This window comes from Ranitomeya variabilis, chromosome 2 (assembly GCF_051348905.1).
Source record: "Ranitomeya variabilis isolate aRanVar5 chromosome 2, aRanVar5.hap1, whole genome shotgun sequence".
Taxonomy (NCBI): domain Eukaryota; kingdom Metazoa; phylum Chordata; class Amphibia; order Anura; family Dendrobatidae; genus Ranitomeya; species Ranitomeya variabilis.
Window position 1 is genome coordinate 1,087,404,032 of NC_135233.1, and position 24,661 is coordinate 1,087,428,692.

Below are 24,661 nucleotides of genomic sequence, written 5' to 3' on the forward strand. Positions count from 1 at the left end.
GCCCACAACTAATAGCAGCCGGGGAACGTACCTACGTTGGTTCTAGACGTCTCGCGCCAGACGGAGATCTAACTAACCCTTTCAGAGAAAATACAGACCTCACTTGCCTCCAGAGAAAGGTACCCCAAAGTAGATACAGGCCCCCAACAAATAATAACGGTGAGGTAAGAGGAAAGGACAAACGTAAGTATGAACTAGATTCAGCAAAGAGAGGCCCACTAAATAATAGCAGAAATATAGAAAGCGGACTTATGTGGTCAGCGAAAAACCCTACAAAAATATCCACGCTGAATATCCAAGAACCCCCGTACCGACTAACGGTATGGGGGGAGAATATCAGGCCCCTTAGAGCTTCCAGCAAAATCAGGAATCACATTATGAACAAGCTGGACAAAAAACAGAATAATACAAATAAACAAAAAACAAGAAAGCAGGACTTAGCTTATGTTGCAAAAATCAGGACCAGTAGACAAGAGCAACCAGACAAGGACTGATTACATGGATGCCAGGCACTGGACTAAGACTCCAGGAAGTTTAAATAGAAACACCCAGAGTCTTAACGAACCAGGTGACTACCAACCTGGGGAAAGAGTATCCAAGAGCCATACCGCGAGTGACCACAAGAGGGAGCCCAAAAGTATAGTTCATAACAGTACCCCCCCTTTAAGGAGGGGTCACCGAACCCTCACTACGACCACCAGGGCGATCAGGATGGGCAGCGTGAAAGGCACGAACCAAATCGGCCGCATGAACATCAGAGGCGACCACCCAGGAATTATCCTCCTGACCATAGCCCTTCCATTTGACCAGATACTGAAGCCTCCGTCTAGAGAGACGAGAATCTAAGATCTTCTCCACCACATACTCCAACTCGCCCTCAACCAAGACCGGAGAAGGAGGGTCAACAGCAGGAACCACAGGCACAATGTACCGCCGCAACAAAGACCTATGGAACACATTGTGAATGGCAAACGACACAGGAAGATCCAAACGAAAAGACACCGGATTAAGGACCTCCAAAGTTCTATAAGGACCAATAAAGCGAGGCTTAAACTTAGGAGAGGAAACCTTCAGAGGGACAAACCGAGAAGACAACCAAACCAAATCCCCAACACGAAGTCGGGGACCCACACCGCGGCGGCGGTTGGCAAAACGCTGAGCCTTCTCCTGTGACAACTTCAAGTCGTCCACCACATGATTCCAAGTCCGCTGCAACCTATCAACCACAGAATCCACCCCAGGACAGTCAGAAGGCTCAACATGACCCGAGGAGAAACGAGGATGAAAACCAGAGTTGCAGAAAAATGGCGAAACCAAAGTAGCGGAACTAGCCCGATTATTGAGGGCAAACTCAGCCAATGGCAAGAAGGTCTCCCAATCATCCTGATCCGCAGAAACAAAACATCTCAAATAAGCCTCCAGCGTCTGATTAGTTCGCTCCGTTTGGCCATTAGTCTGAGGATGAAAGGCAGACGAGAACGACAGATCAATGCCCATCTTAGCACAAAAAGATCGCCAGAATAAGGACACAAACTGGGATCCTCTGTCAGACACGATATTCTCAGGAATGCCGTGCAAACGAACCACATTCTGAAAAAACAAAGGAACCAGATCGGAAGAGGAAGGCAACTTAGGCAAGGGCACCAAATGGACCATCTTGGAAAAACAATCACACACCACCCAGATGACAGACATTCCCTGAGACACCGGAAGATCTGAAATGAAATCCATGGAAATGTGTGTCCAAGGCCTCTTCGGGACGGGCAAGGGCAAAAGCAACCCGCTGGCACGAGAACAGCAAGGCTTAGCCCGAGCACAAGTCCCACAGGACTGCACAAAAGAACGCACATCCCGTGACAAGGAAGGCCACCAAAAGGACCAAGCCACCAAATCTCTGGTACCAAAAATCCCAGGATGCCCTGCCAACACCGAGGAATGAACCACGGAAATAACTCTGCTGGTCCATTTATCAGGAACAAACAGTCTATCAGGTGGACAAGAGTCAGGTCTACCAGCCTGAAATCTCTGCAACACACGTCGCAAATCAGGAGAAATGGCCGACAAAATCACTCCCTCTTTAAGAATACCAGCCGGCTCTGAGACTCCAGGAGAGTCAGGCACAAAGCTCCTAGAGAGAGCATCAGCCTTCACATTTTTTGAACCAGGCAGGTATGAGACCACAAAGTCAAAACGGGAGAAAAACAATGACCAACGAGCCTGTCTAGGATTCAGGCGTTTAGCAGACTCGAGATACATCAGATTTTTGTGATCAGTCAAGGCCACCACACGATGCTTAGCTCCCTCGAGCCAATGACGCCACTCCTCAAATGCCCACTTCATGGCCAACAACTCCCGATTACCAACATCATAGTTCCGCTCAGCCGGCGAAAACTTCCTGGAAAAGAAAGCACATGGTTTCATCATAGAGCAACCAGAGCCTCTCTGCGACAAAACAGCTCCTGCACCGATCTCAGAAGCATCCACTTCAACCTGAAAGGGAAGTGAGACATCAGGCTGGCACAAAACAGGCGCCGAAGTAAACCGGCGCTTCAGCTCACGGAAGGCCTCAATGGCCGCAGGAGCCCAATTAGCGACATCAGAACCTTTCTTGGTCATATCCGTCAGAGGTTTAACAACGCTAGAAAAGTTAGCAATAAAACGACGGTAGAAATTAGCAAAACCCAAAAACTTCTGAAGACTCTTAACAGACGTGGGTTGAGTCCAATCATGAATAGCTCGGCCATTGACTGGGTCCATCTCCTCAGCAGAAGGGGAAAAAATAAAACCCAAAAAGGAAACCTTCTGCACACCAAAGAGACACTTTGAGCCCTTCACAAACAAAGCATTATCACGCAAAACCTGAAACACCATCCTGACCTGCTTTACATGAGAATCCCAATCATCAGAAAAAACTAAAATGTCATCCAGATAAACAATCACAAATTTATCTAGATACTTCCGGAAGATGTCATGCATAAAGGACTGAAACACTGAAGGAGCATTAGAGAGCCCAAAAGGCATCACCAAGTACTCAAAATGACCTTCGGGCGTATTAAATGCAGTTTTCCATTCATCTCCCTGCCTAATGCGCACAAGGTTGTACGCACCACGAAGATCTATCTTGGTGAACGAACAGGCACCCTTAATCCGAGCAAACAAGTCCGACAATAGTGGCAGAGGGTATTGAAATTTAACCGTGATTTTATTCAGAAGCCGATAGTCTATACAAGGTCTCAAAGATCCGTCTTTCTTGGCCACAAAAAAGAATCCCGCACCAAGAGGGGAAGAGGATGGACGAATATGTCCTTTCTCCAAAGACTCCTTTATATAAGAACGCATTGCGGCATGCTCAGGTACCGACAGATTAAATAATCGTCCCTTAGGAAATTTACTACCAGGAATCAAATCTATAGCGCAGTCACAGTCCCTATGAGGAGGAAGAGCACTGGACCTGGACTCACTGAACACATCCTGATAGTCAAGCAAATACTCAGGAACTTCTGAAGGAGTGGAGGAAGCAATAGACACCGACGGGGAATCGCAATGAATTCCCTGACAACCCCAACTTGACACAGACATAGCCCTCCAATCCAGAACAGGATTATGAGCCTGTAACCATGGCAGACCCAAAACGACCAAATCATGCATCTTATGCAGAACAAGAAAACGAATCACCTCCCGATGTTCAGGAGTCATGCACATGGTCACTTGTGTCCAATACTGCGGTTTATTCTCCGCCAATGGCATAGCATCAATTCCTCTAAGAGGAATAGGATTTTCTAAAGGCTCCAGGACAAAACCACAGCGCCTGGCAAACGACAAGTCCATAAGACTCAGGGCAGCGCCTGAATCCACAAACGCCATAACAGGGTAGGAAGACAATGAGCAAATTAAAGTCACAGACAAAATAAATTTAGGCTGCAAGTTACCAACGGCGACAGGGCTAACAAACTTTGTTAGGCGTTTAGAGCATGCTGATATAACATGTGTAGAATCACCACAGTAAAAACACAACCCATTCTGACGTCTATGATTTTGCCGTTCAGTTCTAGTCTGAATTCTATCACATTGCATTAAATCAGGCGTCTGTTCAGACAACACCGCCAAAGGATTAGCGGATTTGCGCTCCCGCAAACGCCGATCAATCTGAATGGCCAGCGTCATAGAATCATTCAGACTTGTAGGAATGGGAAAGCCCACCATCACATTATTAATGGTTTCAGAAAGGCCATTTCTGAAATTTGCGGCCAGAGCACACTCATTCCACTGAGTAAGCACGGACCATTTCCGAAATTTTTGGCAATACACTTCGGCTTCATCCTGGCCCTGAGAAATAGCCAGCAAAGCCTTCTCTGCCTGAATTTCAAGATTGGGCTCCTCATAAAGCAATCCGAGCGCCAGAAAAAACGCATCAATATTCGCCAATGCCGGATCTCCTGGCGCCAATGAGAAAGCCCAATCCTGAGGGTCGCCCCGCAAGAAGGAGATAACAATTTTAACTTGCTGAGCTGAGTCTCCAGACGAACGAGGTCTCAAAGATAGAAACAATTTACAATTATTCCTAAAATTCCTAAATTTAAATCGATCTCCAGAGAACAGCTCAGGAATAGGAATCTTAGGCTCTGACATAGGACTGCTAATAACAAAATCCTGGATGCCCTGCACACGAGCAGCAAGCTGATCCACACTAGTAATCAGAGTTTGCACATTCATGTCTGCAGCAGAGTTTCAAGCCATTCAGAGATAAAGGGGAAGGAAGAAAAAAAAAAAAAAACTCAGAACTTCTTTTCTTTTAATCCCACTTCAGCAATGCATTAACTATTCAGTGGCCTGGCATACTGTTGTGATCCTAATGGCAGAGGATCTCAGGGTCTTCAGCGAAGTCTGCAAACATAAAAACTAGCTCTTAGGGAGGTGGTAACTGAGCTGACCACATACCTGATCCTAGCCCACAACTAATAGCAGCCAGGGAACGTACCTACGTTGGTTCTAGACGTCTTGTGCCAGCCGGAGATCTAACTAACCCTTTCAGAGAAAATACAGACCTCACTTGCCTCCAGAGAAAGGTACCCCAAAGTAGATACAGGCCCCCAACAAATAATAACGGTGAGGTAAGAGGAAAGGACAAACGTAAGTATGAACTAGATTCAGCAAAGAGAGGCCCACTAAATAATAGCAGAAATATAGAAAGCGGACTTATGTGGTCAGCGAAAAACCCTACAAAAATATCCACGCTGAATATCCAAGAACCCCCGTACCGACTAACGGTATGGGGGGAGAATATCAGGCCCCTTAGAGCTTCCAGCAAAATCAGGAATCACATTATGAACAAGCTGGACAAAAAACAGAATAATACAAATAAACAAAAAACAAGAAAGCAGGACTTAGCTTATGTTGCAAAAATCAGGAGCAGTAGACAAGAGCAACCAGACAAGGACTGATTACATTGATGCCAGGCACTGGACTAAGACTCCAGGAAGTTTAAATAGAAACACCCAGAGTCTTAACGAACCAGGTGACTACCAACCTGGGGAAAGAGTATCCAAGAGCCATACCGTGAGTGACCACAAGAGGGAGCCCAAAAGTATAGTTCATAACAGGGATCGCTGCGGATGCAGCTGAAGGAATCTGTCCCCATAGAGAGAGGTTTGTTCAGCCAGGCAGCACAAGCAAGATGTGGCAGGTTTTTGCCTGGGCGGCAGTTCTTAGAACCAGGGCGAAGCAGTGTAGGACTTCCCCATGTGAGGCAAGAATTCCGAATGGAATAGATTCTGCGGGACCAGAAGATTCGGTATGACCCGGGGCTGAGCATAGTGAAGAAAAGGATAGAAAGGAACAAATCAACTGTGAACTGTGATACTTGAATTTCCTGTATGTGAACAAGCTGTGCTGAGTAAAAGAGTTAACATTGAAGTTGAGCCGGAGTGTGTCTCCTTTATTATATGCTCATTATTCTGTATGGAGCAATATATGGGGCTCATTATTCTGTATGGAGCAATAAATGGGGCTCATTATTCTGTATGGAGCAATACATGGGTCTCATTATTCTGTATGAAGCAATACATGGGGCTCATTATACTGTATGGAGCAATACATGGGGCTCATTATTCTGTATGGGGCAATACATGGGGCTCATTATTCTGTATGGGGCAATATATGAGGCCCATTATACTGTATGGAGAAATATATGGGGCTCATTATTCTGTATGGAACAATATATGGGGCACATAATTCTGTATGGAACAATATATGGGGCTCATTATTCTGTATGGAGCAATATATGGGGCTCATTATTCTGTATGGAGCAATATATGGGGCTCATTATTTTGTATGGGGCAATATATGAGGCCAATTATACTGTATGGAGGAATATATGGGGCTCATTATTCTGTATGGAGCAATATATGGGGCTCATTATTCTGTACTAGATGGTGGCCCGATTCTAACGCATCGGGTATTCTAGAATATGCATGTCCACGTAGTATATTGCACAGCCCGCGTAGTATATTGGTCAGACACGTAGTATATTGCCCAGCGACGTGGTATATTGCCCAGCCACGTAGTATATAGCCCAGCCACGTTGTATATAGCCCAGCCAGGTAGTATATTGCCCAGTGACGTAGTATACAGCACAGAGCCACGTAGTATATTGCCCAGCCATGTAGTATATTGCCCAGTGACGTAGTATATTGCCCAGCGACGTAGTATATAGCCCAGCCATGTAGTATATTGCCCAGCTATGTAGTATATTGCCCAGTGACGTAGTATATTGCCCAGTGACGTAGTATACAGCACAGAGCCACGTAGTATATTGCCCAGTGACGTAGTATACAGCACCGAGCCATGTAGTATATTGCCCAGCCACGTAGTATATTGCCCAGCCACATAGTGTATTGCCCAGTGACGTAGTATATTGCACAGCGACGTAGTATACAGCACAGAGCCACGTAGTATATTGCCCAGCCACGTATGTCACAGGTTAAAAAAATAAAAATAAACATACTCACCTTCCGATCCGAGGGCCCCTTGTAGTTCTAACATACTCACCATACTTGTAGTTCTGTCGCCTGTGTGCGGTACAGGCGGCAGCTTCCGGTCCCAGGGTGTGATGACGTCGCGGTCACATGACCGTGACGTCATGGCAGGTCCTTCTGCCATACGATAATTGGTACCGGAACTGTTGTGAACTCCGTTCTCAAACTCCCTCCTGTGGTCAGGAATGGTACTTCTGTGAGTTCTGTCCGTGGACTCCCTCTGGTGGCTGAAAGTGGAGCTGCTGGTCTGGAAGTGGCTTCCTCAGCTGCATCGTTTAGGACTGGGCTGGTTCCTCTATTTAACTCCGCTCAGATCATTACTTGATGCCGGCTGTCAATGTATCAGTACTGGTTCAGATCTCTCTTGGATCTTTCTGATGTCCTGTCTACTTCAACAGAAGCTATGTCCCTGCTAAGCGCATTTGTTGTTCATTTGTGTACTGAATATATTCTTTAGTACCTGTTAAGTTTCTGTCCAGCTGGTTATCATGATTTTGTTTTACTAGCTGGAAGCTCTGGGTGGCAGAGGGGCACCACCGCACCGTGAGTCGGTGCGGGGGTCTTTTTGCTCACTCTGCGTGGCTTTTGTAGATTTTTGTGCTGACCGCAAAGATTCCTTTATCTATACTCTGTCTATTTAGTAAGACTGGCCTCCTTTGCTGAAACCTGTTTTTCATCTCTGTGTTTGTACCTTCCTCTTAACTCACAGTTAATATATGTGGGGGCTGCCTTTTCCTTTGAGGAAATTTCTCTGAGGCAAGTGAGGCTTTGTTTCTCTTTAGGGGTAGTTACCTCTCAGGCTGTGAAGAGTCGTCTAGGCAGAGTCAGGCACGATCCACGGCTAATTCTAGTGTGTGTGATAATAGGATTAGGGTTGCGGTCAGCAGAGCTCCCACTTCCCAGAGCTCGTCCTATTTTGCAGTTTGACTATCAGGTCAGTCCAGGATCTCCTAACCACCAGGTCCATAACAGTACAGCCGGCCTGAAAGTGTTAATGCATCTCAATAGAGGGATAAGAGAAGTTCTGAGACCATTTTTTTTTCTCTGTAGTGTGCTCTGTCTTTCTTTTCCCCTTAATCTCTGGGTGGTTCCGGACTCAGGTGTAGATATGGACATTCAAGGTCTGTCCTCTTGTGTGGATCATCTCACTGCAAGGGTACAAAGCATTCAGGATTATGTAGTTCAGAGTCCTATGTTAGAGCCTAGAATACCAATTCCTGATTTGTTTTCTGGGGATAGATCTAAGTTTTTGAATTTCAAGAATAATTGTAAACTGTTTCTTGCTCTGAAACCTCGCTCCTCTGGTGACCCTGGTCAGCAAGTAAAAATCATTATTTCTTTGTTACGTGGCGACCCTCAAGACTGGGCATTCTCCCTTGCGCCAGGAGATCCTGCATTGCTTAATGTACATGCGTTTTTTCTGGCGCTTGGATTGCTCTATGATGAACCAAATTCTGTGGATCAGGCAGAGAAAATCTTGCTGGCTCTATGTCAGGGTCAGGATGATGCTGAAATGTATTGTCAGAAGTTTAGAAAGTGGTCTGTGCTTACTCAGTGGAATGAGTGTGCCCTGGCAGCAATTTTCAAAAAGGGTCTTTCTGAAGCCCTTAAGGATGTTATGGTGGGGTTCCCCACGCCTGCTGGTTTGAATGAATCAATGTCCTTGGCCATTCAGATCGATCGGCGTTTGCGGGAGCGTAAAATTGTGCACTATATGGCGGGGTCCTCTGAGCAGAGGCCTGAGCCTATGCAATGTGATAGGACTTTGACCAGAGCTGAACGGCAGGAACACAGACGTCTGAATGGGCTGTGTTTTTACTGTGGTGACTCCACTCATGCTATCTCTGATTGTCCTAAGCGCACTAAGCGGTCCGCTAAGTCTGTCACCATTGGTACTATAAAGCCTAAATTTCTTTTATCCGTTACTCTGATTTGCTCTTTGTCATCCTCGGTTATGGCGTTTGTGGATTCAGGCGCAGCCCTGAATTTGATGGACTTGGAGTATGCCAGGCGCTGTGGTTTTTTCTTGGAGCCCTTGCAGCATCCTATTCCATTAAGAGGAATTGATGCCACGCCTTTGGCCAAGAATAAGCCTCAGTATTGGACCCAGTTGACCATGTGCATGGCTCCTGCGCATCAGGAGGATATTCGCTTTTTGGTGTTGCATAATTTGCATGATGTGGTCGTGTTGGGTTTGCCATGGCTACAGGTCCATAATCCAGTATTGGACTGGAAATCAATGTCTGTGTCCAGTTGGGGTTGTCAAGGGGTCCATGGTGATGTTCCATTGTTATCAATTTCTTCTTCCACTCCTTCTGAGGTACCCGAGTTTTTGTCGGATTACCAGGATGTATTTGATGAGCCCAAGTCCAGTGCCCTGCCTCCTCATAGGGATTGTGATTGTGCTATAAATTTGATCCCTGGTAGTAAGTTTCCTAAGGGCCGACTTTTCAATTTATCTGTGCCAGAACACGCCGCTATGCGGAGTTAAATAAAGGAGTCCTTGGAGAAAGGGCATATTCGCCCGTCTTCGTCACCGTTGGGAGCAGGGTTCTTTTTTGTGGCCAAGAAGGATGGTTCTCTGAGACCTTGTATAGATTACCGCCTTCTTAATAAAATCACGGTCAAATTTCAGTACCCTTTGCCTCTATTGTCTGATTTGTTTGCTCGGATTAAGGGGGCCAGTTGGTTTACCAAGATAGATCTTCGAGGGGCGTATAATCTTGTGCGTATTAAGCAGGGCGATGAATGGAAAACCGCGTTTAATACGCCCGAGGGCCATTTTGAGTATCTGGTGATGCCATTCGGGCTTTCTAAAAGTATCTGGATAGATTCATGATAGTATATTTAGATGATATTTTGGTCTTTTCGGATGATTGGTAGTCTCATGTGAAGCAGGTCAGAATGGTGTTTCAAGTCCTTTGTGCTAATTCCTTGTTTGTAAAGGGGTCTAAATGTCTCTTCGGAGTTCAGAAGGTTTCCTTTTTGGGCTTCATTTTTTCCCCTTCTACTATCGAGATGGATCCAGTTAAAGTCCAGGCCATTTATGATTGGACTCAGCCTACATCTGTAAAGAGCCTTCAGAAATTCCTGGGCTTTGCAAATTTTTACCGTCGCTTTATCGCTAATTTTTCTAGTGTTGTTAAACCACTGACTGATTTGACCAAGAAAGGTGCGGATGTGGTGAACTGGTCCTCTGCGGCCGTTGAGGCGTTTCAGGAACTGAAACGTCGTTTTTCTTCGGCCCCTGTGTTGTGTCAGCCAGATGTTTCGCTCCCTTTTCAGGTCGAGGTTGATGCTTCTGAGATTGGAGCAGGGGCTGTTTTGTCTCAGAGAAGTTCGGATGGCTCTGTGATGAAGCCATGTGCTTTCTTTTCCAGAAAGTTTTCGCCTGCTGAGCGTAATTATGATGTTGGCAATCGGGAGTTGTTGGCAATGAAGTGGGCATTCGAGGAGTGGCGACATTGGCTTGAGGGCGCCAGGCATCGCGTGGTGGTCTTGACGGATCACAAGAATCTGACTTATCTCGAGTCTGCCAAGCGGTTGAATCCTAGACAGGCTCGATGGTCACTGTTTTTCTCCCGTTTCGATTTCGTGGTTTCATACCTTCCCGGTTCTAAGAATGTGAAGGCTGATGCCCTTTCAAGGAGTTTTGTGCCTGATTCTCCGGGAGTTTCTGAGCCGGCTGGTATTCTCAAAGAGGGGGTGATTTTGTCTGCCATCTCCCCTGATTTGCGGCGGGTTCTACAGGAGTTTCAGGCGGATAGACCTGACCGCTGTCCAGCAGGGAGACTGTTTGTCCCAGATAGATGGACTAGTAGGGTTATCTCGGAGGTTCATTGTTCGGTGTTGGCTGGTCATCCTGGAATTTTTGGTACCAGAGATTTGATGGCTAGGTCCTTTTGGTGGCCTTCCTTGTCACGGGATGTGCGTTCTTTTGTGCAGTCCTGTGGGACTTGTGCTCGGGCGAAGCCCTGCTGTTCTCGTGCCAGTGGGTTACTTTTGCCCTTGCCGGTCCCGAAGAGACCCTGGACGCATGTTTCCATGGATTTTATTTCAGATCTCCCTGTCTCTCAAAGGATGTCGGTCATCTGGGTGGTTTGTGATCGCTTCTCTAAAATGGTCCATTTGGTACCCTTGCCTAAATTGCCTTCATCCTCTGATTTGGTTCTGTTGTTTTTCCAGCATGTGGTTCGTTTGCATGGCATTCCGGAGAACATTGTGTCGGACAGAGGTTCCCAGTTTGTTTCGAGGTTTTGGCGGTCCTTTTGTGCTAAGATGGGCATTGATTTGTCTTTTTCTTCGGCTTTCCATCCTCAGACAAATGGCCAAACTGAACGAACCAATCAGACTTTGGAGACCTATCTGAGATGCTTTGTTTCTGCTGATCAGGATGATTGGGTGACCTTCTTGCCATTGGCTGAGTTCGCCCTTAATAATCGGGCCAGTTCGGCTACTTTGGTTTCACCTTTTTATTGTAATTCCGGTTTCCATCCTCGTTTTTCTTCAGGGCAGGTTGAGTCTTCGGACTGTCCTGGTGTGGATTCTGTGGTGGACAGGTTGCAGCAAATTTGGACTCATGTAGTGGACAATTTGACATTGTCACAGGAGAAGGCTCAACGTTTCGCTAACCGCCGTCGCCGTGTTTGTTGTGAATTAGACTTTTTGGCTCCCTCTTGTGGTTACTAGTGATATGACTCTGGGATTTTCTTCCCTCAGTTTGCACCCACCTGGGTCGTTAGTCCAGGGGTGTTGCTATATAAACTCCCTGGATCCTTAGTCCAGTGCCTGGCATCGTTGTAATCAGATCCTTTCTGTTTGCTCCTATCTGCTGGTCCTGGTTCGTGCAAAATTAAGCTAAGTCGTGCTTCTTTGTTTTTTGGGTTATTTGCTTGCTCTCATTTTTGTCCAGCTTGTACTAAATGTGATTCCTGACCTTGCTGGAAGCTCTAGGGGGCTGGTGTTCTCCCCCCGGGCCGTTAGACGGTTCGGGGGTTCTTGAATTTCCAGTGTGGATATTTTTGATAGGGTTTTTGCTGACCATATAAGTTATCTTACTATATTCTGCTATTAGCTAGTGGGCCTCTCTTTGCTAAATACCTAGCTCATTCTTACGTTTGTCTTTTCCTCTTACCTCACCGTTATTATTTGTTGGGGGCTTGTATCCAACTTTTGGGGTCTTTTCTCTGGAGGCAAGAAAGGTCTTTCTTTTCCCTTCTAGGGTTAGTTAGTTCTCCGGCTGGCGCGAGACGTCTAGAATCAACGTAGGCACGTTCCCCGGCTGCTGTTATTTGTGGTGCTAGGATTAGATATATGGTCAGCCCAGTTACCACTGCCCTATGAGCTGGTTTTTGTGTTTGCAGACTTAGTAGTTATTTCTGAGACCCTCTGCCATTGGGGTCATAACAGTATGCCAGGCCAACATTGAATGTTTAATGCATTGCAGAAGTGGGATAATAAGAAAGGAAATTCTGAGTTTTTTTTTTTTCCTCTCTTTCTCCCCTTTACCTTTGAGTGGCTTGTGCTTGCTGCAGACATGAATGTCCAGACCTTGATTACAAGTGTAGACCAGCTGGCTGCTCGTGTGCAGGGCATACAAGATTTTGTTACCAGTAGTCCTATGTCTGAACCTAAAATACCTATTCCTGAACTGTTTTCTGGAGACCGATTTAGGTTTAGGAATTTCAAGAATAATTGTAAATTGTTTCTTTCTCTGAGACCCCGTTCATCTGGAGATTCAGCTCAGCAAGTTAAAATTGTTATTTCTTTTTTACGGGGCGACCCTCAGGATTGGGCTTTCTCGCTAGCGCCAGGAGATCCGGCATTGGTAAATATTGATGCGTTTTTTCTGGCGCTCGGATTGCTTTACGAGGAACCCAATCTTGAAGTTCAGGCAGAAAAAGCCTTGCTGGCTATTTCTCAGGGCCAGGATGAAGCTGAAGTGTATTGCCAAAAATTTCGGAAATGGTCTGTGCTTACTCAGTGGAATGAGTGTGCTCTGGCCGCAAATTTCAGAAATGGCCTTTCTGAAGCCATTAAGAATGTGATGGTGGGTTTCCCCATTTCTACAAGTCTTAATGATTCCATGGCGCTGGCTATTCAAATTGACCGGCGTTTGCGGGAACGCAAAACCGCTAATCCTCTGGTGGTGTTGTCTGAACAAACACCTGATTTAATGCAATGTGATAGAATTCAGACTAGAAATGAGCGGAAAAATCATAGACGTCAGAATGGATTGTGTTTTTACTGTGGTGATTCTACACATATTATATCAGCATGCTCTAAACGCCTAACAAGGGTTGTTAGTCCTGTCGCCATTGGTAATTTGCAACCTAAATTTATTTTGTCTGTGACTTTAATTTGCTCATTGTCTTCGTACCCTGTTATGGCCTTTGTGGATTCAGGTGCTGCCCTGAGTCTTATGGATCTGTCATTTGCCAAGCGCTGTGGTTTTGTACTTGAGCCTTTGGTAAATCCTATCCCTCTTAGAGGTATTGATGCTACGCCATTGGCGGAAAATAAACCGCAGTTTTGGACGCAGGTGACCATGTGCATGTCTCCTGAACATCGGGAGGTGATTCGTTTTCTTGTTCTGCATAAAATGCATGATTTGGTCGTTTTGGGTCTGCCATGGTTACAGGCTCATAATCCAGTCTTGGATTGGAAGGCAATGTCTGTGTCAAGTTGGGGCTGTCAGGGAATTCATGCTGATTCCCTGCCGGTGTCTATTGCTTCCTCTACTCCTTCGGAAGTTCCTGAGTATTTGTCTGATTATCAGGATGTGTTCAGCGAGTCCAGATCCAGTGCTCTGCCTCCTCATAGGGACTGTGACTGCGCCATAGATTTGATTCCAGGTAGTAAATTTCCTAAGGGACGATTATTTAATCTGTCTGTACCTGAGCATGCCGCAATGCGTTCGTATATCAAGGAGTCTTTGGAGAAGGTGCATATCCGTCCATCCTCTTCCCCTCTTGGTGCGGGATTCTTTTTCGTGGCCAAGAAGGACGGATCTTTGAGACCTTGTATTGACTATCGGCTTCTGAATAAAATCACTGTTAAATTTCAGTATCCTTTGCCTCTGTTGTCGGACTTGTTTGCCCGGATTAAAGGTGCCAAGTGGTTCACCAAGATAGATCTTCGTGGTGCGTACAACCTTGTGCGCATTAAGCAAGGAGATGAATGGAAGACTGCATTTAATACGCCCGAAGGTCATTTTGAGTACTTGGTGATGCCTTTTGGGCTCTCTAATGCTCCCTCAGTGTTTCAGTCCTTTATGCATGATATTTTCCGGAAGTATCTGGATAAATTTATGATCGTTTATCTGGATGATATTCTGTTTTTTTCTGATGACTGGGACTCGCATGTAGAGCAGGTCAGGATGGTGTTTCAGGTTTTGCGTGAGAATGCTTTGTTTGTTAAGGGCTCAAAGTGTCTCTTTGGAGTACAGAAGGTTCCCTTTTTGGGGTTTATTTTTTCCCCTTCTGCTGTGGAGATGGACCCAGTCAAGGTCCGAGCTATTCATGAGTGGACTCAACCCACGTCAGTTAAGAGTCTTCAGAAGTTCTTGGGTTTTGCTAACTTCTACCGTCGTTTTATCGCTAATTTTTCTAGCGTTGTTAAACCTTTGACGGATATGACCAAGAAAGGTTCTGATGTTGCTAACTGGGCTCCTGCAGCCGTGGAGGCGTTCCAGGAGTTGAAACGCCGGTTTACTTCGGCGCCTGTTTTGTGCCAGCCTGATGTCTCACTTCCCTTTCAGGTCGAAGTGGATGCTTCTGAGATTGGGGCAGGGGCCGTTTTGTCACCGAGAGGCCCTGGTTGTTCGGTAATGAGACCATGTGCTTTCTTCTCTAGGAAGTTTTCGCCTGCTGAGCGGAATTATGATGTTGGCAATCGGGAGTTGCTGGCCATGAAGTGGGCATTTGAGGAGTGGCGTCATTGGCTCGAGGGTGCTAAGCATCGTGTGGTGGTCTTGACTGATCACAAAAATTTGATGTATCTCGAGTCTGCTAAACGCCTGAATCCTAGACAGGCCTGCTGGTCATTGTTTTTCTCCCGTTTTGACTTTGTGGTCTCGTATTTACCAGGTTCAAAGAATGTGATGGCTGATGCTCTTTCAAGGAGCTTTGTGCCTGACTCTCCTGGAGTCGCAGAGCCAGTTGGTATTCTTAAAGAGGGAGTTATCTTGTCAGCCATTTCTCCTGATTTGCGACGCGTGTTGCAGAGATTTCAGGCTGGTAGACCTGACTCTTGTCCACCTGACAGACTGTTTGTTCCTGATAAGTGGACCAGCAGAGTCATTTCCGAGGTTCATTCCTCGGTGTTGGCAGGTCATCCGGGAATTTTTGGCACCAGAGATCTGGTGGCTAGGTCCTTTTGGTGGCCTTCCTTGTCACGGGATGTGCGGTCATTTGTGCAGTCCTGTGGGACTTGTGCTCGAGCTAAGCCTTGCTGTTCTCGTGCCAGCGGGTTGCTCTTGCCCTTGCCTGTCCCGAAGAGGCCTTGGACACACATTTCCATGGATTTCATTTCTGATCTCCCGGTGTCTCAGGGTATGTCTGTCATCTGGGTGGTATGTGATCGCTTCTCGAAAATGGTCCATTTGGTGCCTTTGCCTAAGCTGCCTTCCTCTTCCGATCTGGTTCCTGTGTTCTTTCAGAATGTGGTTCGTTTGCACGGCATTCCTGAGAATATTGTGTCTGACAGAGGATCCCAGTTTGTTTCCAGGTTCTGGCGATCCTTTTGTGCTAGGATGGGCATTGATTTGTCGTTCTCGTCTGCCTTTCATCCTCAGACTAATGGACAAACGGAGCGAACTAATCAGACTCTGGAGGCTTATTTGAGGTGTTTTGTTTCAGCAGATCAGGATGATTGGGTGACCTTCTTGCCGTTGGCTGAGTTTGCCCTTAATAATCGGGCTAGTTCCGCTACTTTGGTTTCACCATTTTTCTGCAACTCTGGTTTCCATCCTCGTTTTTCCTCGGGACATGTGGAGCCTTCTGACTGTCCTGGGGTAGATTCTGTGGTGGATAGGTTGCAGCAGATCTGGAGTCATGTGGTGGACAACTTAAAATTGTCACAGGAGAAGGCTCAGCGTTTTGCCAACCGCCGCCGCGGTGTGGGTCCCCGACTTCATGGTGGGGATTTGGTGTGGCTGTCTTCTCGATTTGTTCCTATGAAGGTCTCCTCTCCTAAATTTAAGCCTCGCTTCATCGGTCCTTACAAGATATTGGAAATCCTTAATCCAGTGTCCTTTCGCTTGGATCTTCCGGTGTCGTTTGCCATTCACAACGTGTTCCATAGGTCTTTGTTGCGACGCTACGTTGTGCCTGTGGTTCCTTCTGCTGAGCCTCCTGCTCCGGTGTTGGTTGAGGGCGAGTTGGAGTACGTGGTGGAGAAGATCTTGGATTCTCGTCTCTCCAGACGGAGGCTTCAGTATCTGGTCAAGTGGAAGGGCTATGGTAAGGAGGATAATTCCTGGGTGGTTGCCTCTGATGTGCATGCGGCCGATTTAGTTTGTGCCTTTCACGCTGCTCATCCTGATCGCCCTGGTGGTCTTGGTGAGGGTTCGGTGACCCCTCCTTAAGGGGGGGGTACTGTTGTGAATTAGACTTTTTGGCTCCCTCTTGTGGTTACTAGTGATATGACTCTGGGATTTTCTTCCCTCAGTTTGCACCCACCTGGGTCGTTAGTCCAGGGGTGTTGCTATATAAACTCCCTGGATCCTTAGTCCAGTGCCTGGCATCGTTGTAATCAGATCCTTTCTGTTTGCTCCTATCTGCTGGTCCTGGTTCGTGCAAAATTAAGCTAAGTCGTGCTTCTTTGTTTTTTGGGTTATTTGCTTGCTCTCATTTTTGTCCAGCTTGTACTAAATGTGATTCCTGACCTTGCTGGAAGCTCTAGGGGGCTGGTGTTCTCCCCCCGGGCCGTTAGACGGTTCGGGGGTTCTTGAATTTCCAGCGTGGATATTTTTGATAGGGTTTTTGCTGACCATATAAGTTATCTTACTATATTCTGCTATTAGCTAGTGGGCCTCTCTTTGCTAAATACCTAGCTCATTCTTACGTTTGTCTTTTCCTCTTACCTCACCGTTATTATTTGTTGGGGGCTTGTATCCAACTTTTGGGGTCTTTTCTCTGGAGGCAAGAAAGGTCTTTCTTTTCCCTTCTAGGGTTAGTTAGTTCTCCGGCTGGCGCGAGACGTCTAGAACCAACGTAGGCACGTTCCCCGGCTGCTGTTATTTGTGGTGCTAGGATTAGATATATGGTCAGCCCAGTTACCACTGCCCTATGAGCTGGTTTTTGTGTTTGCAGACTTAGTAGTTATTTCTGAGACCCTCTGCCATTGGGGTCATAACACGTGTTGGTCCCCGACTTCGTGTTGGGGATCTGGTTTGGTTGTCGTCTCGTCATGTTCCTATGAAGGTTTCTTCTCCTAAGCTTAAGCCTCGTTTTATTGGGCCTTATAAGATTTCTGAAATCCTCAATCCTGTGTCATTTCGTTTGGACCTTCCAGCTTCTTTTGCCATCCATAATGTGTTCCATAGGTCGTTATTGCGGAGATATGTGGCGCCTATGGTTCCTTCCATTGACCCTCCTGCTCCGGTGTTGGTCGAGGGAGAATTGGAGTATGTGGTGGAGAAGATTTTAGATTCTCGTATCTCGAGACGGAAACTTCAGTATCTGGTCAAATGGAAGGGCTATGGTCAGGAAGATAATTCCTGGGTTCTTGCCTCCGATGTCCATGCTGCCGATTTGGTTCGTGCCTTTCATTTGGCTCATCCTGATCGGCCTGGTGGTTCTGGTGAGGGTTCGGTGACCCCTCCTCAAGGGGGGGGTACTGTTGTGAACTCCGTTCTCAAACTCCCTCCTGTGGTCAGGAATGGTACTTCTGTGAGTTCTGTCCGTGGACTCCCTCTGGTGGCTGAAAGTGGAGCTGCTGGTCTGGAAGTGGCTTCCTCAGCTGCATCGTTTAGGACTGGGCTGGTTCCTCTATTTAACTCCGCTCAGATCATTACTTGATGCCGGCTGTCAATGTATCAGTACTGGTTCAGATCTCTCTTGGATCTTTCTGATGTCCTGTCTACTTCAACAGAAGCTAAGTCCCTGCTAAGCGCATTTGTTGTTCATTTGTGTACTGAATATATTCCTTAGTACCTGTTAAGTTTCTGTCCAGCTGGTTATCATGATTTTGTTTTACTAGCTGGAAGCTCTGGGTGGCAGAGGGGCATCTACCGCACCGTGAGTCGGTGCGGGGGTCTTTTTGCTCACTCTGCGTGGCTTTTGTAGATTTTTGTGCTGACCGCAAAGATTCCTTTATCTATACTCTGTCTATTTAGTAAGACTGGCCTCCTTTGCTGAAACCTGTTTTTCATCTCTGTGTTTGTGCCTTCCTCTTAACTCACAGTTAATATATGTGGGGGCTGCCTTTTCCTTTGGGGAAATTTCTCTGAGGCAAGTGAGGCTTTGTTTCTCTTTAGGGGTAGTTACCTCTCAGGCTGTGAAGAGTCGTCTAGGCAGAGTCAGGCACGATCCACGGCTAATTCTAGTGTGTGTGATAATAGGATTAGGGCTGCGGTCAGCAGAGCTCCCACTTCCCAGAGCTCGTCCTATTTTGCAGTTTGACTATCAGGTCAGTCCAGGATCTCCTAACCACCAGGTCATAACACGGAACCTGCCGCTTGCACAGAGCGGTTACCGGAGGGTGGCGAGGAGCGGGAAAGGCAGTGGAAGGTGAGTATATAATGATTTTTTTTTATTATTATTATTTTTAACATTAGATCCTTGTACTATTGACGCTGCATAGGCACAGACAGACGGAAGTGACCCTTAGACAATTATATAGTAGATGGAGCAATATATGGGGCTCATTATTCTGTATGGACCAATATATGGGGCTCATTATTCCACATGGGGCAATATATGAGGCCAATTATACTGTATGGAGGAATATATGGGGCTCATTATTCTGTATGGAGCAATATATGGGGCTCATTATTCTGTATGGAACAATATATGGGGCACATCATTCAGTATGGAGAATTATATGGGGCTCATTATTCTGTATGGAGCATTATATGGGGCTCATTATTCTGTATGGGGCAATATATGAGGCCCATTATACTGTATGGAGCAATATATGGGGCACATCATTCTGTATGGAGCATTATATGGGGCACATCTTTCTGTATGGAGCATTATATGGGGCTCATTATTCTGTATGGAGCATTATATGGGGCTCATTATTCTGTTTGGAGCATTATATGGGGCTCATTATTCTGTATGGAGCAATATATGGGGCTCATTATTCTGTATGGAGCAATATATGGGGCTCATTATTCTGTATGGAGCAATATATGGGGCTCATTATTCTGTATGGAGCACTATATGGGGCTCATTATTCTGTATGGAGCAATATATGGGGCTCATTATTCTGTATGGAGCATTATATGGGGCTATTATACTGTATGGGGCAATATATGGGGCTCATTATTCTGTTTGGAGCAATATATGGGGGCTCATTATTCTGTTTGGAGCAATACAAGGGGCTCATTATACTGTACGGAGGACTATACTGTCCGGTTTCTAACCTATCGTAGAATGTACAATAGATATCACTCATGTAATGTAAGAAGTAAGTGAAATCTTTGGCATTGTACTATCCCTATATTTCTCTGCTGGGTCTGTGCATATGAATCATGGTATGCGTTAAAGGGGCCCACTGAGACTCTTTCGCCCTGCCCCCACTCCTAGTCACGGCTGTACTACTGGGGAGTACGGTGTCTCCAATTCACGGCGAGGCTGTAATCACCATGTAAGGGCAGACTGGATACATTTCTATACAATGTTTCCATGTGATCTCATGTAACAGTGTGAATTATTAGCTGCCACCTCCCATGTCTCCATCCATTTATATTACATGCACGACCTGTGACCCGGCCCTTGTGATGCCTCCTGCTCAGCGGACTATGTACATATAGGGTTAGGCAGGGGCAGTGCTGGCGTTTGTGCCGCCATCTGTATGAATGGAGGGTGTGGGGCGGTGGAATGTGCGTTATGTTATGGCCGTCACATTATATTATCTGGGTCTTACGTTATATTTTATTATGTAACGTCTCTCGTCTTTTCTTATTCTAGAAGGAGCTTCATTAACCGGACTGAACTTTTTGCTCACCTCCTTGTCAAGCCTGATCAGTGATCGCTCAGAGCACAAGCAGCAGGCGCCCGGCGGGATCCAGACCTCTTGTTCTGGCCTACAACACATCTTCCATACAGATGCAGCAGAGATAACTGCCACATTTCAGGTACCTTTGCTTCTGATGCCTCTCTAGGTTTAGCTGCAGTCCTATGTAAAAATTCAGATATTATAAAACATCATTAAATCTATCTCCATCCCCTTTAATGCCTCCACCAAGAGGTTAATGAGGGTCCGGGAGTTGCGAGTCATGTAGTCAGCAGGCTATATGGTGGACTTTGCTTATATTCATTCACAAGCTGCATCTTCTATTGTGGCATTGTCAAATCGTGAGCTGTACAGACCAAGGGGCAAAAGTGGGGGTTCCTGCCAATTATGGAGAAACTAGGGTCTTGCAAAAGTTTGTGCAGAAGTAATATCACCACACACTGCCCAAATAAATCCACCGTACAGTGCGCTAATAATTTCACCTTGAATTGCCCAAATACTGCTACCGTACAGTGCCCAAAATATACCACCATGCAATGCCAAAATAATACGATCATATAGTGCTCAAATACCACCGTAAAATATTCATAACATATCACAATACAATGTCACAATAATACTACCATTCAGTGCTCATATGATACTATGATATGGTGTCTAAATACTGCTAAGACATAGTGCTGAAATAACACCATGCATTGTTCATAAAATACCACCATAAAATTCTAAAATAATAATACCGTACAGTGCTCATATAATACTACGATACAATGCCCAAATAATACTATCATATTGTGCCCAAACTATACCACCGTATAGACCTCAAAACATACCATCATGCAAGTGCCCAAATAATACTACCACATGCAGTGTTACCATTTAGGCCAAATTATACCACCATGCAGTGCATATATGGTAGCACTGACAGTGCCAAGGTAATGTTAAAATACTGTGCTCAAATAATACCACAATACAGTGCCCAAATAATACCACCATACAGTGTCCAAATTATACCGCCATACAGTGCTCAAATAATACAATTTACTGTTCAAATAATAGCATACAGTGCTATAAGAAAACCACCATACAGAGCTTATATAATACCAGCACAATATAGTCTGCAAATAATACAAACCAAATATCACTACCATATAGTGCTCAAATAATACTGCTATACAGTGCCCATCCAGTTCTGAAACTATGTCAGTTTACAGCTTTCAGATAATGCCACCATGAAATGCTTAAGTAATACAGGTCCAAAATAATACTACCATGCAAGGCTTAAAAAATAGCAATATATATTTTCAAGGTGGCCTTGAGGAAGTGTGTGTTTACATGACAAGGCATTGGTCTTTCTGAGCGGCGTATATTCGATGATGTCTTGCATGTACTTTGTAATAAAAAGCCAGTAAAAGGGATGAGAGCCACAAGTTTATTCTTTGTGCATTGGACCGTTTTCTAAATAATACTACCATATATTGCACAAATGAAACTTGTCTGCAGTGGCTAAACAATACCACTATACAGTGCCTAAACAATACCACCATATACTCTCCAAGGAAACCTTTAATATAGTGCTCAAATAACACTAACATGTAATGCACAAATAATATCACCTTACAGTCCACAAATAATATTACCATAGAGTGACAAAATAATACCGCCAGAGAGTACCCAAATAATACCACATAGAGTGCCCAAATAATACTGCCATAGAGTGCCAAACAATACTGCCATAAGGTGCTCAATTAATACCACTGTAGAGTGCCCAAACAATACTGCAATAGGGTGACCAAATAATACTGCCATAAAGTGATCAAATAATACCACCATAGAATGCCAAAATAATACTGCCATAGAGTGCTCAAATAACATCATATAGTGCCCAAATAATACTTACATAGCATGCTCAAATAATACTGCCATAGAGTGCACAACTAATACCGCCATAGAATGCACAAATAGTATTACAATAGAGTGCCCAAATAATACCACCATAGAGTGCCCAAGTAATACCACCATAGAATGCCCAAATAATATTGCAATAGAAAACCCAAATAATACCACCATAAAGTACTCAAATAATACTACCATACAGTGCCCAAATAATACTGACATAAAGTGCCCAATTAATACCAACATAGAGTGCCCAAATAGTACTGCCATAGAGTGCCCAAATAGCACCACCATAGAGTGCCCAAATAATACTACCTTACAGTGCCCAAATAATACTACCTTACAGTGCCCAAATAATGCTGCCATAAAGTGCCCAATTAATACCACCATAGAATGCCCCAAAAATACTGCTATAGAGTGCCCAAATAATACCGCCAAAGTGTGCTCAAATAATACTACCTTACAGTGCCCAAATAATACTACCTTACAGTGCCCAAATAATGCTGCCATAGAATGCCCAAATAATACCGCCAAAGTGTGCTCAAATACTACCGCCATAGCCTGCCCAAATAATACTGCCATAATAGGGCTCCCGTGTATTGCCCATGTAGTGTTGCTATACACTGCCCATGTAACAATGCCCCTGATCTTAGTCGCAGCATCTTGTATATGTGTGGGACTGAATTCGGCAGCATTAGCGCATTTTGCGCCTCCTGTAGCGCAGCGGGCGGTATTCTGTGCACTGCTCCTTTAATTGCGGAGTTATAATAACCCAGAGATTATATCGGGGAGGAATCTGATTAACATTACGCTTTGTCAGAAAACCATTCAGTTCTCCCTCAGGGATTAGTGTGAAAGTTTGAGATTTCTAAATATAGAGAAATCAGTGAGAGCCGTGAATTATTAACCCCTTCATCCTTCCGAAATACGATTACAGAACGTATCCAAGTCATAGGAGGGTAATGAAGAAGAGGAAGACGAAGACCGGGGCCAGGGGGAATCAATGAGCCGCCAAGGATATACTCCACCGCCATCTTCTCTATGCACCGCCGATGTAAATAATTCAGGACATTTTCCACTTACCTCGCCAATGGAGCCACTTGGTGCCATTTATAGGGCCACCTTTAACGACCATAGGAAACTATGAACATCCATTTTTAGTAAGTGTTACGTCTCACATGGAAAGCGATTGGTCAGAATGACACGTTCTAATGCGCCACCAACAGGTGGCGCTAGTGCAGCAAAGAAATCTAGTTGGCAACCGTGGTAGATGAGGCAGAATGGAACAATGAGTACTGGAGTTAATGAACTGGAACAGCGTCAGCAGAGCTGGAAAAGTGATGTAGCAGAGTTGGCACAACTATACTCAGCAATAAGAAAATGATGTGGTAGAGAAAAGCTTGCAAAGGCCGCTCAATGCAGCAGAGCTTGTTTTGCTCATTGCAACAGAGCTGGCCTAGGGAAGTAGCAGAGCTGAGTTTACATTATAGGCTGATTTCTGCAGAGCTGACCTAGGGAAGTAGCAGAGCTGAGATTACATTATAGGCTCATTGCAGCAGAGCTGGCCTAGGGAAGTAGCAGAGCTGAGATTACATTATAGGCTCATTGAAGAGCTGACCTAGGGATGTAGCAGAGCTGAGTTTACATTATAGGCTCATTGCAGCAGAGCTGGCCTAGGGAAGTAGCAGAGCTGAGTTTACATTATAGGCTCATTGCAGCAGAGCTGAACTAGGGAAGTAGCAGAGCTGAGATTACATTATAGGCTCATTGCAACAGAGCTGGCCTAGGGAAGTAGCAGAGCTGACTTTACATTATAGGCTGATTTCTGCAGAGCTGGCCTAGGGAAGTAGCAGAGCTGAGTTTACATTATAGGCTCATTAAAGAGCTGACCTAGGGAAGTAGCAGAGCTGAGTTTACATTATAGGCTCATTGAAGAGCTGACCTAGGGATGTAGCAGAGCTGAGTTTACATTATAGGCTCATTGCAGCAGAGCTGGCCTAGGGAAGTAGCAGAGCTGAGTTTACATTATAGGCTCATTGCAGCAGAGCTGAACTAGGGAAGTAGCAGAGCTCAGTTTACATTATAGGCTCATTGAAGAGCTGACCTAGGGATGTAGCAGAGCTGAGTTTACATTATAGGCTCATTGCAACAGAGCTGGCCTAGGGAAGTAGCAGAGCTGAGTTTACATTATAGGCTGATTTCTGCAGAGCTGGCCTAGGGAAGTAGCAGAGCTGAGATTAGATTATAGGCTCATTGAAGAGCTGACCTAGGGAAGTAGCAGAGCTGAGTTTACATTATAGGCTCATTGCAGCAGAGCTGGCCTAGGAAAGTAGCAGAGCTGAGATTACATTATAGGCTAATTGCAGCAGAGCTGACCTAGGGAAGTAGCAGAGCTGAGTTTACATTATAGGCTCATTGAAGGGCTGACCTAGGGAAGTAGCAGAGCTGAGTTTATATTATAGGCTAATTGCAGCAGAGCTGGCCTAGGGATGTAGCAGAGCTGAGTTTACATTATAGGCTCTTTGCAGCAGAGCTGACCTAGGGAAGTA